The sequence below is a fragment of the Sorex fumeus genome, unplaced genomic scaffold (assembly GCF_029834395.1).
Source record: "Sorex fumeus unplaced genomic scaffold, SorFum_2.1 ptg000043l, whole genome shotgun sequence".
NCBI classification, from domain to species: Eukaryota; Metazoa; Chordata; class Mammalia; order Eulipotyphla; family Soricidae; genus Sorex; species Sorex fumeus.
In genome coordinates, this window is record NW_026606100.1 from 7255141 (window position 1) to 7268384 (window position 13244).

Consider the following 13244-nt stretch of genomic DNA (forward strand, 5'->3'; position numbering starts at 1 on the left):
AGCGTTTAAGAAGTCATTAAGAGGATGAAGAACCTCTGGTTCCGGGTACATCTTTTCGATTCCACGGTTCTTCCTGCACTAACATACTCCTCAGAGACCTGGGCCCTAACTTTAACATACTGAGGTAAAAATATCTACAAGTTATAATTTTTAGTTCTGTTAAATATTTTAAGAATTAAGGCAAAGGGTGCTGGGAAGATTCACCCAGGATGGGAGATGCATGCTGAAAGTAGACTATAGACCGAACATGAATGCCACCCAATGCCTTTTCTGAAAACCATAGCACCCAAAAGGAAAGAGAGAACAAAAGGGAATGCCCTGCCACAGAGGCAGGGTGGTATGGGGGATGGGGGTGTGGGGAGGGATACTGGGATTGGTGGGGGTGATGGGATGGGTACTCAATCATTGTATAACTGAAACCCAAGACAAAAACTTGTAAGTCTATAACTGTACCTCATGGTGTTTCACTAATAAAAAAAAAGAAAAGAAAAGAAAGAATTAAGGCAAAAATAAAGGAATAATCATAAGTAATGGTGAAACATTTAATAACCAGCAGATTTCCAACAGAAAATATCCAAGATCTACTTAAAATGAAGAATCTATTTCAAAGATAAGTTATATTTGATAAACAGGAAAAGTAAATAAATAATAACTATGTGGCAAAAATTAAGAATTAATCCAATAAGAACTCTCTTTGAAAGTAACCAAACAGCCAAACAATATGAATATGCTCAGCCTGATTAACAATCACAGAAATACACATATAAGAACCAATGAGATAACACTACATATGCATTAGACTTCCATAAAAAAATTGGCAAAACACGTAATCAGAAGAATATGAAACAAAGATAATGTTTCTCCATAGTCTCGCAAAATCTGTTTTGGTAAAAAACCAACAAAGTTCAGAAAATTACTTGGATTATTATTATTTAGTAAAGCTGAATTTATGACTCAACAATTCTAGCTTTAAAAATAAATTCTAGAGAAAACAGTTTCATGCATCTAAGGACAGTGCAAAAATGTACATTTTTAATTATAGCCTTAAGTGACCATACCCGTTTACAATGAATACATAAGCTGTAATTTATTCATGCAATGTATTATTGTACAGTAATAAACAGGAAGCTCTTTGAGATGACATGCACAAATCTCACAAATTTAATGTTGAGCAAAAGAAGAAAATACTATAGCATTCCATTTATATAAATACTAAATCCAGACAAAACTTACTCCTTATGTATGGAGATGCATTTACTGAGGTTCAGATTTTAAAATAGGAATAATACATATCAGGAGAATAGCTACCTCTGGGGTATTGAATAAAGTACTAAGGGTTTGGGATGCAGTGACTTCGTTGGTAGTTGTATGTGAATTCATGCCATGTGTTACAACAGATTTATATGTTTTACACCATTTTTTGTCTATAAGCTGCCTTTTAAAATTAAAATATACTGAAATAACAACACCAGCAGGAAGAGGTACTCTCCTTTCCATTCTTACACCTCATCTCTATAGTGCTTCTTCCCTGGAGGTAATTCCTGATAATATTTTCCAGGACACTGTTCCTCTTTTCCCCTTAGCTATTTCTTATTTTAAATTACTTGTATTCCTTCTCACAGTTGTAATATTTTAATATTTTTTGTGTTTTCTAATATGTGCTGTTGCTATTTAAAAAAAAATGTCATTGTGCAGAGATGGGTTTTCACCTGCGAGTACTGGCTGACTACTCATGTAACTACTAATGGAGAAGACTCAGAGGCCAGGCTCAGTCCAGTGCTTCTGGTGATTTTATACTCAAGGACATATTTGGTAATCACTTAACTTAATCACTTAACTTCCTGTTAGTCGTCGATTTGCTCGAGCGGGCGCCAGTAACGTCTCCATTTGTCCCTGTCGCGTGCTAGTGTAGCCCAATGGCATCTGTTCGCTCCGGGAACATGAAGGGCCTCAAACCGATCGTTCATGATCTTGACGAAGAAGTCTGACCATCTGGTAGGTGGGCGGCCACGCGGTCTTTTGACATCCCGTGGAATCCAGTCGGTAACAGCTCTAGTCCAGCGGTCGTCTTTAAATCTCATTACGTGACCAGCCCATCTGATTTTCGACACCTTGGCAAATGAGACAGCGTCCCTGATTCTTGATCGTCGACAGATGTCAGAACTCCGGATTCTTTCTCTCATTTGAGTGAAACGTGATATTCCAAGCATAGCTCTTTCTATTCTTCTTTGGGAGACCTGAATAGCATTCTCATCCTGTTTGTGTAGGGCCCAGGTCTCTGAGGCATATGTTAATGCAGGAAGAACAGTGGAATCAAAGAGATGTGCCCGGAGCCGGAGGTTCTTCGTCCTCTTAGCTATTTCTTTGACGTTCTTGAAGGCGTTCCAAGCCGTTTTCTTCCTCCTGCGCAGCTCAGGTGCCAGGTCATTGGTCACGTTGACCTCTTGACCTAGGTACACATAGCTGTTGCATTCGGAGATGGTCGTTCCGTTGAGAACGAATGGGGCGTCAGGAACGAGGCTGTTTCTCATAAACATTGTCTTCGTAAGATTCAGCTGTAGTCCTACCTTTCCACACTCACGGTCAAAGTCGGCCAGCATTTGTGCCGCTTGGCTGATGTTTGGTGTTATTAAAACAATGTCATCAGCAAAGCGGAGGTGGTGTAGTTGCCGACCATCTATCTTCACTCCCATGTTTTCCCATTCCAGTCGTCGCATGATGTTCTTGAGGGTGGCACTGAAGAGTTTTGGTGAAATGGTATCACCCTGCCGCACCCCTCTCTTGACATCAAAGATCACTTCTTTGTAGAATGGTGAGATCCTGGTAGTGAATCCGCAATACAGCTCACGGAGGATCCTGATGTATTGGGCTTTAATGCCCTGATTGGCTAGGGCTTCAATGACTGCTTCCGTCTCAACAGAATCAAAGGCCTTCTTTAAATCAATGAACGTTAAACAGAGCGGCATCTTGAACTCCCGAGAAACCTCAGTGAGCATGGTTATCTTGTGGATATGGTCGATGGTGCTGAATCCTTTGCGGAACCCGGCTTGCTCGCATGGTTGTCCTTCATCTAGTGTTCTGCCAATCCTATTTAGGATGACTCGAGTGAACAACTTGTAGATGACAGACAATAGGCAGATCGGGCGATAGTTGCCAATGTCATGGATGTCTCCCTTCTTGAACAGTAGTACGGTCCTGCTGGTATTCCATTGGGACGGAACCTTGCATTCAGACAGGTAGCGAGTGAAGAGCCGAGCCAGTGTATTGATGAGTACTGACGGCAGATTCTTCAGGTGTTCAGGTCTGACCTTGTCTGGGCCGGGTGCTGTTTGTTTCTTTACTGATGAAATGGCGTGTCGGATTTCGGAAGGGAGAACATTGGGAACGACATATTCATCCTGTGGATATGCCAAAACCAGTAACTACAACTGTTCTCATTCACCTGACCCTGAAGGCTTCACTGACATGGCAGCACTGAGAAGGATGAGAAAGGAGAGGCCGACAAAATCTCAAGGTCGACCTAGGCTGCCACAACGAAGGAAGACAAAAATGATCGTCTGTACTTTCAATGCACTTACACTAGCATCAGATGCATCCATCGAGGACCTGATGGTACAAGCGCGAATGATCAAGTACGACATCATTGGTCTGACCAAGACAAGAAGGCACGAATCTCACCATGCCGTTTTCGACACTGGAGAAGAATTGTTCCTCGGAACATGCGATAAAAGAGGTGTTGGAGGCGTCGGTGTCCTTGTCAACACAAACTTGGCCAAGAGCATTGATTCATTTGAATGCCTAACAACCCTAATCGGACGTTTACATTTGAATAGATGTGGCTCACTGCCTGGAGTTTCTATCTTTGTTGTCTACGCACCAACATCTCATTATGATGAAAGAGAAATCGAGAAGTTCTACATGGAGCTAGAGAAGTTCTATAAAGAAGACCACACCTTCTACAAGATCATTGTGGGTGATTTTAATGCCAAGATAGGACCGAGAAGATCAGCTGAAGAACTTCACATTGGGACCCATGGCCTAGAATGGAACGAACAGGGTGAGAGACTGTCTGAGTTCATCATGTCGACCAAGACCATTCATGGTAACTCACAGTTCCAGAAGGCAGAATCTAAACGATGGACATGGGAGTCTCCTGGTGGATGATTCCACAACGAAATAGACCACATCATATTCAATTGATGGTTTTGCCTGACCGATGTCGCTGTTGTCCCAAAATTTCGAACGGGATAGGACCACCGTCTCCTTCGTGCAAAATTCTACTTCACAGAGCGGGGAGAAAGGGCTGCAAAGTTCAAAAAGAGAACTCCCAGAATGACCATCAACTGGGAACTCTTTGGTATTATTGTGGCAACATGGGAAGATGCCATTGTTGACAACATTGACGAGGAATACGATCGACTGGTTCAGCACCTCCATGAATGAATATTTGGTAATACTTTCTAAAAAACTGTAATGCTGTGGGAGAACTACTGGTATTTGTTGGGCAGGGTTAGAAAATACTGCCAAACATCTACAATGCACAGGACAGACTCCTTCAAGGGTTATTGAACCACAATCGTCAACATTGCCAAGATTAAGAAACTTGGCTTTAGTTTATGTCCATCCTGGTAAGTTCAAAAACAGAAAAGCAACTAAGCTTTAGGACTTTTAAAAATCAGTATTAATCTCCTATAGAATCCCTGACCTAGCAGTCCTTTGGCAACTTTTTAATTATCACCAGGACTTTGTTTTCAAATCCTAAGAGAGAATGGAGTGGGAGAGAGATATTTAAAAACACCAGTCTTGAGTGTTGACTGAAGTTCTGGTGGTTTCTCAGGCTATTCTGCCCCATGTATTTTGTCATCCCGCCCCCCCAACTTTGGCTACTTCTCTGCTGTCATCTTATTTTCAGAGACTCTTGTGCCTGTGCTCTGGTCATTGCCGCTGATTTCTGCAGCAAGGGAGAAGGAAAGAATTCTCCTAAAGTGTAGTTTGGGAGAAGCAAAACAAACAAACAAAACTTTTGCTTTTTCCTAGCTTACCCTCTCATCGGCTGATAATGCTGCAATCCTTGATAACTCATCATCTTGCCTGGTATACTGGTGGTTGTAGTAACATTAATAATTAGGTTGCTGTTTTACAGTATTGCTTATTTTAGTGAATATCATGCAATCAATCTCATGAGAATTTGTAGAGTTTGGGGCAGTGTCTCTGAAGACCACAACTTTTACTCTTTTACTGTCTCCCATCATTTGTTTCATGTTTATAATCTAGTCTCTGAAGTATAATTGACTTTGGAACTATTGCTGAGAATTATAAAACAGCAACTTTACCAAATGATTTATTTAGTTATATCATATTAAAAGCTTTTGCTACTTAGGATAGTAAGTTCTTTATATGTCAACTTGGTTTGTTTTTTTGTTCTCAGTTGTTCAGTCAGACCAAACTGGGTAGCTGGTACTGTTAAGGTGTTTAATTGATCACCATTTTCATAATCAATTATGTGAATGGACCTTATTCATCAATAAAATGTATCAAGAAAGAAAAAAAAACTAATTTCTCAGAGAAAAAATAATTCTTTCTCAAGACATATAATTGTCCAACTGATTGTCCTACCCTATAGAAAAAGACTTGACAGAGCCTAAATCATGTGACCAATTTATTAATTTATTAATGGCTACTTCTCTGCTGTCATCTTATTTTCAGAGACTCTTGTGCCTGTGCTCTGATCATTGCCAATTTATTAACTCTCTATAAACACTCATATTTCAATTATTTGTTTCTCTAAAAACCCTGATTTGGAGGCCACATTAGATTTTTTCCCTTAAAAATAAAAGGGGGGCCAGGAAGATTGTACAATGGGTGAGGCACTTGCCTTGCATGTGACCCAACTGGGTTCCATCCTTGACATCCCATATGGTCTCCTGAGCCCAGGAGTGATTACTGAGTGTGGTGCCAGGAAAAACCCCTGAGCAAAAAAAAACCAAAATGAAATAAAGTAAAAGGAATTTTAAAACCAAATTGAGCGGCTAAATTTCTCAGGTGTCAATTTACCAGAGGTAAAATAAACAGGTGGTAATGGATGTGTGATTAGATCTGTCTCAGCAAGCAGAGTGCAGTGGAACAACTTCCTTTGGAAGGAAGCTATGTACCCAAGGTAAATACTTAGGTGAGAATGCTTAAGTAATAAAGTGCTTGTAATAAAGTAATAAAGTAATAAAGTATTGAATACATCTGTACTTTTCTTGCCAAAGTTAAGTGCTCACCTTTTGAAGCATAGTCAGTGATTTTTGACAGAGAATGGGTAACCATCAATATATAGCCACAAACACTGATAGCTAGTTACCCTTGATGCATAGTCAGTGACCAATGAGACCCTGCACATTCAAGCAAAATTTATTTAAAAGGGCCGTAGTTCATCATCCTATTCACAATTATAGCCATCACGTAATGTGGTGCATGGGACTATGCAAACACTCATTGAATATTTGTTAAATAAATGACTTATGTTATAAACAGTGCATTTATGCACCAAAATATAAGTAGTTAAACAAGAATATCGCACAAAATTTTTAGCATCTTATTTCACCCCAAGTCAGCTCCTATTTTCAGTATATATAATGATGCATCTACATTAGAATGATGTTCCCGCATAAGAAAGGCTCTAAGTGGAAGACATTTGATTCCATCTGCTGACTCATTCTAACTCCTGATTTGGGATTAGCACTATTCTTGAAAGCTGGGAGTTAGGTGCTTTAACTCAGCAGTTTGTTCCTAAGTGTTATCTATAACCTTAGACTTTTGTGTTTGTGACCAGGAACTTGCATTTACTCTGTTAGTTTATGATTCTACTTTTTACCCCTGGTGATTAAGACATAGTAGATTTCTGTACTCTCAAAAGATCATCTGATCCCTGGCTGTAGGGCCTTTTGAACCTTGGTTTAGATTCCAGTTCTTCCTTTTACCTTAAGCCCTGGTTTCTTCATCTGAAAATTCACATGAGTGCTCCTCTTGCAGAGTTTTTATGATAAGAGTTTATGTAAGATCTAACCCTGAAAAGCCTAGAGAAGTCATTCCTTCTATGATATTGTGGTTTAACTTTCCCTTGATTTTCATTGTGCTTAGATGAGAGCTATTGTTTGGGCATCTCAGAAAACCTGTGTGGGCAAGTATTTCCCCACCTCTACAGAAAAGGTTGCTACTGATCATTATATTTCAAACTGGTATATGAGACAGCAGATGTTGAGCCACCAATTTATTTATAAATACTAGTACAACATTTGTACTACTATTCTTTTTTAAATTTAATTTTATTTTGTATAAAGTTATTCACAATAATCCATTACCTTTAATATTCAAACACCAATCCTACCATCATTGCACCTTCCTACCATATATTTGGAATGTTTCCATTCCAAAGCCCAAACTGTGTCCTCCAAAGCAGAACCCAAACAATTAATTTCAGCGATAGGGCATTTGCCTTGCGCACAGCCAGCCCGGCCAAACCAGGTTCGATTCCTCAGCCCCTCTTGGAGAGCCCGGCAAGCTACCGAGAGTATTTTGCCCGCACGGCAAAGCCTGGCAAGCTACCTGTGACGTATTCGATATGCCAAACACAGTAACAAGTCTCAAAAAAATGGAGACGTTACTGGGCCCACTCGAGCAAATCGATGAACAACGGGAGGACAGCGTGTTACAGTGTGTTGCTTGTTATGAATAATCTGCTAACTAACATGTTTGTTAAACATCATCAAATGTTGTGAACTACTCTTGGTACGTCAGTGTTGTAGCATATGAGAGGTTGCATGCCTGCAAATGCGGCCACACTCTCCAGAAATTCTAAAATTTAGAATATGATTATATATCAGATTCATTCATGCGTGAGGCCATTGAAGAGATTATATAACGCGAGGGGCAGTTTGTGGGTGTGACTGCCAAGCTACTGGTAAACTAGGGAGATGGGTGGAAGAGACACATTCCCACTCCAAGCGAGCGTGGGGATTTCAGTCACAGGCCCCACATACTTGGGTTTTTATGCAGATTCACTCATGGGTGAGGCTTTTGTCTGACCCATGGAGAGCAGCCATGAGCATTGTGGTAATTGAGTTCTGGAGGTTTTCGGCTACTGCAGCTCTATTGGGATAAGGAAGGAAACTCACCTGCTCCCACTCTGCGTTGCCCCAGTTAGGACAGCCTGGCACAGGATCTGGAGGCATCCCTGCAGCATGTCACTCTATGTACTATGCTCTGGGATTAAATAATACATAAGAAATAATAAATTAAGAAACACATGATTTATGCCTACATGGAGTTTACTTGACATGCAGAAAACTGAAATAGGTGACACTATAAACAATAAAGTAGGCTGATGATTGGTTTAAATTTGGTTCAAAATCTTTATATGAAAAGTTACATTTAGCTTAATACCCTAATAACAAAAAGGAGGCAGATATTTTGATGATTTGAAGGAAGAAAATTCTAGGCAGATGAAACCATTAATTCAAATCCTAATACTTATTTGTGTTCTTGAAAAATGAAGGGCTGAAGCGATAGCACAGCGGGTAAGGCATTTGCCTTGCAAGCGGCCAATATGGCTGACCTGAGTTCGATTCCTCTGCCCCTCTTGGAGAGCCCAGCAAGCTACCGAGAGTATCTCGCCTGCACAGCAAAGCCTGGCAAGCTACCCGTGAAGTATTCAATATGCCAAACACAGTAACAAGTCTCACAGTGGAGATGTTACTGGACCCACTCGAGCAAATTGAGGAACAACGGGAGGACCATGACCGTGTGAAAAATGAAAGGAGGCCAATGTGGGTCAAGTGTAATCAATTGATGGAGGAATTGTAAAGTGCTCTTGATATGTGAGTCTTCAAAGGAGTGATTAAATCTCCAATGCTTCCCAAATTCACTGGGCTACAAAACCATATTTGACATGGGGTAACTATTTGCATTTATTGACAATTACTATTCTAGTACAAGTTTCTAATTTATTTATTCTTCCAGAACTTCCTATCAAGCGTCAAATTATAGACCCAAATGAGTGCTGTTTAGAGAGATGTTTTGTGAAACCAGGCATTGAATAGATTTTGTCTTTCTCTATGAACAGGTACTAGTCACAGTTTCCCTAGCTGAGTGTTATGCATATCTGGATCTGGTCCTATCAGCAATTCTTTCCACAAATGCAAATGTTATGATAAGGTATCTTTTTCTTTTATAATAGTAGTTTGCTTAGACTTTCCTTCCAAATGCAGATTTCTCCATACATTTAGACTTCTGTGTTTAACAAAAGGCTGACCTTTGAGCTAAGAGATGTTGAATTGAATTTGTAGGATATTTATACCAACTCCTTGCAATGTTTGGACTAAATCTCAGAGTCAATTGTTCTAATAGAGATGAGATTGGTTACTTGACTTCCTGTTAATCATCAATTTGCTTGAGCGGGCGCCAGTATCTTCTCCATTTTTCCCTGCCGTGCACTAGTGTAGCCCAATGGCGTCTGTTCACTCTAGGAACACGAGAGTCTCAAACAGATTGTTCAGGGTCTTGACGAAGAAGTCTGACCATCTCGTACGTGGACGGTCACGTGGTCTTTTGATGTCCTGTGGAATCCAGTCGGTAATGGCTCTAGTCCAGCAGTCATCTCCAAATCTCATTACTTGTCCAGTCCATCTGATTTTAGATGCCTTGGCAAATGAGACAGTGTCCCTGATTCTTGATCATCGGAGGTCGGAACTCTGGATTCTTTCTCTCATTTGAGTGAAACATGATACTCCAAGCATTGCTCTTTCAATTCCTCTTTGGGAGACCCAAATAATGTTCTCATCCTGTTTGCGTAGGGCCCAGATCTCTGAGGTGTATGTTAATGCAGGAAGAACAGTGGAATCAAAGAGATGTGCCCAGAGCCGGAGGTTCTTCTTCCTGTTAGCTATTTCTTCGACACTCTTTGAAGGTGTTCCAAGCTGCTTTCTTCCTCCTGCGCAACTCAGATGCCAGGTCATTGAGATGAGATTAAAATGTTATTTTAAGGATTGGAGAGATAATACAGTGGGTAGGGCATTTGCCTTGCATATGGCCAACCTGGGTTCAATCCCCAACATCCTGTATGGTCACCTCCGAGCACCACCAGGAGTAATTCCTAAGTGCAGAGCCAGGAGTAACCCCTGAGCATCACCGGGAGTGACCCCAAAAGCCATAAATAAATAAATAAATAAATGAAATGAAATGTTATTTTAGGTTTGATATAAGGCATTTATTAAAGAAGAAATTCTCAACAAAAACTATATTATCACAAGATGAACTTTAAGTCAGCAAACACTTTCAATCACAGAGTTATATTTTCTTGTATACTTTATTGGTAACGTTTTTTTAAATCTGAAGCTGTACCTAACCAGATTAATGGCTCCTTAGTTTGCAGATTCTTTTTTATGCTGCTATATTCTACATATCTAGGACATGCTAATCAACTTTAAATTTCACTATTCTCATTAACACATCCTTAGCAACTCTTTAATGTTCTTAAATTACTTTATAGTGTTCTTTAATACTACACATAATAAGAATGAAAGCATACTTTTCTGGTGTGGTTGTCCCAAGGACACTTAGCCACTCTTTGAGAATCCCTGTTAAATACAATCCACATTCCATTCCTAATAGTACATTAAAAGATAATTGAAAAAAGATTGTACTGTGTTTCTTGAAATTTACTGTCAAAGGAAGCCATTGTTGTTCCCGTATGTCCCATCCCATAACACTCCAGAAGCTACCCATCTAATTCAGTATATTTATTTTCTTCCATCTTTTCTTTAACTTAATTATTTTTTGTGTGTATATAGCTTAGGTCCACAAAATATTACACATTTGGGGCTAGAGTGATAGCACAGTGAGTAGGGCATTTGCCTTGCACTTGGCCAACCTGGGTTCGATTCCCAGCATCCCATATGGTCCCCCGAGCACTGCCCGAAGTGATTCCTGAGTACAGAGCCAGGACTAACCCCTGAGCATCACCAAGTGTGACCCAAAAAGCAATATATATACATATATATACATATATAAATATATTTATTACATTTATGCTTCAAAATGTATGCTTAGGGGTCTGAGCAGTAGTATAGCTAGTAAGGCTTTTGCCTTGCACACGGTAACCTAGTTTCCCTTTTTCCTAGTCTGTTGGGGAAAATGTACCATCGAAATATGTTTCTGCAAAATCACCCTGAATGATTCAAACTACCAATACTCTTTACTTTTGGAATTAAGCAGAGATTTTTTCCATATGTGCTTTTCTTTTCTCTTTAATTGCAGTGAAGTGAGTACTAATCATTGTTATTGCTCTAAGAATTTTTTTTCAGTATTTTAAAGTCTAGATTATAAGTATCTTTCATGCTTATAAGAAAGCATTTTTCAGAAATGCAAGATACTGACGAGTGTACAGGACATGCTGCTTTATCCTCTGAGTCACTGTAGCCATATTGTGTTAGAAAAGCAAGTTACTTGGGGAAAATTAAACAGGTTATTTCATTTCACTGAGTCATTTAGCCACAGGCTTTATTTTCCTTTTCCCATGAATGAAATTTAAGCTAAGGTGCCAAATTTCACATAATTACATTTGCCTGTGGGCTTGTTACATACAAATTAGTGTAAGCTGTACAAAAAATATAATAGAGGAGATTTTCCACCTAAATTCAGCCAATTTTAAACTTTTTATTTTATATTTTCTATATACAATATTTATTCCATATATAAATCTAGTGTCCAAAGTTACCATGTGAGGTAAATTATTTCAGTATCCCTACAGAATGTCAAAAATAGTTCTATCAACAACTGAAGCAGAGAACCCTGTGAGGTTTCAGAGAACCCTGAGTGACTGACCCCACCACTGCTTTGGGTGCATTTACTAATACGCCCTTGATGAATCTCTTGCTGCACACTTAAGTCCCAGTCATCATCATCACAAACCATGAAAGGGGCAACAGCCAGTATCTAGCCTTCAGTGCCCCTGACACCAAACTCATCACCACAGGCAGTGAGAACAACAAGGTCATCACAAAAACGATTTAGAGAATAGTAAAATAGTACATTGTAAGGTACATATATGGTTTCATCAACAGGAACAATCCCAATGAAGATGTGTTTGTATAACATATTTCTAATGTGAGACAGTAAATAAGCAGCGTCCCATAGCTGTTATAGACACTATCCACTTCATGATGTCCTCCATGCAAATACCAGCCAAATTTCCAAAATAGTGAGAGTGGGGAAAAGAGTGATGGGTCATAGAATGCTTCCTGGGCGTCAGGTCAAATAGTTGTAGGCTTTACTGAAGACCATGGTTTCCACTACAAGATAAAACCTTGTGGGTATCAAGTACAGTATTCCAACCCTCCTGTGTGAGGAGAGGTAGTAGAAGGTATTGACAACTACAGTGTGGGAGAATGAGAGACCAGTGTGGCAAAATGTGCTTGGCCTACACTTTCACAGGGATCCTCCTTGCCAAAGACAGCCTTAAGAGGTCAACAATGATGAAGATAAGTAAGATCAAGGAGCTGTCTCTCAAGGTCTACCACTTTAACAGTGAGGTGGCACCAAAATTTCAATTACCTAGGCAGATGCCCAGAAAACTCTAAATCAGGAGATGGCAAAAGAGACAAAAGCAGTCAATTCGACATCTGAGAATTCTTCCACTTCCAAGGTTAAGCAGGGCAGGGCTGGATGAATGCTGGCAATCCGGTCTATCATTATCTGATGATAATGTAGTCATTAAATGACTACATTTAAGATGAAATGAATATAAAACTCCAGGATAGGAAATGAAAAAAATATGGAAATTAAGACTTTAAGTGCTTTCTTTTTTGTCCATTGACCAGATAATCAGAATTCCCCATATTATCTATGCAGCAAGGGGCTTTTATTATATTTTTAATCTAAAGTCACTTAAAAAAACAGCAGCCTAGATTTTTTCAATATACCTTTAAAATTTTTAAAAATAGTTTCATTTTTGGGGGAACAGGACAAGGCACGAAACCTGTTCCCAACTGGGTTGGCCCAGCACCGGTGACCTACTGCAGGGACCGGACGCATTTCTGCCAAAAACCACTGGGTTTTGAGATTTGTTTCTGAGTCTCTGGGATCATGGCCATTAAGCAGTTCAATCAGGAACCAGAGAGGCCATGCCTCCAATTAGACAGCTGAATTGGACATGGTTTGTGGGTGTGTCTCCCACATACCTAACTTTTGGCTGTTTACTTTCT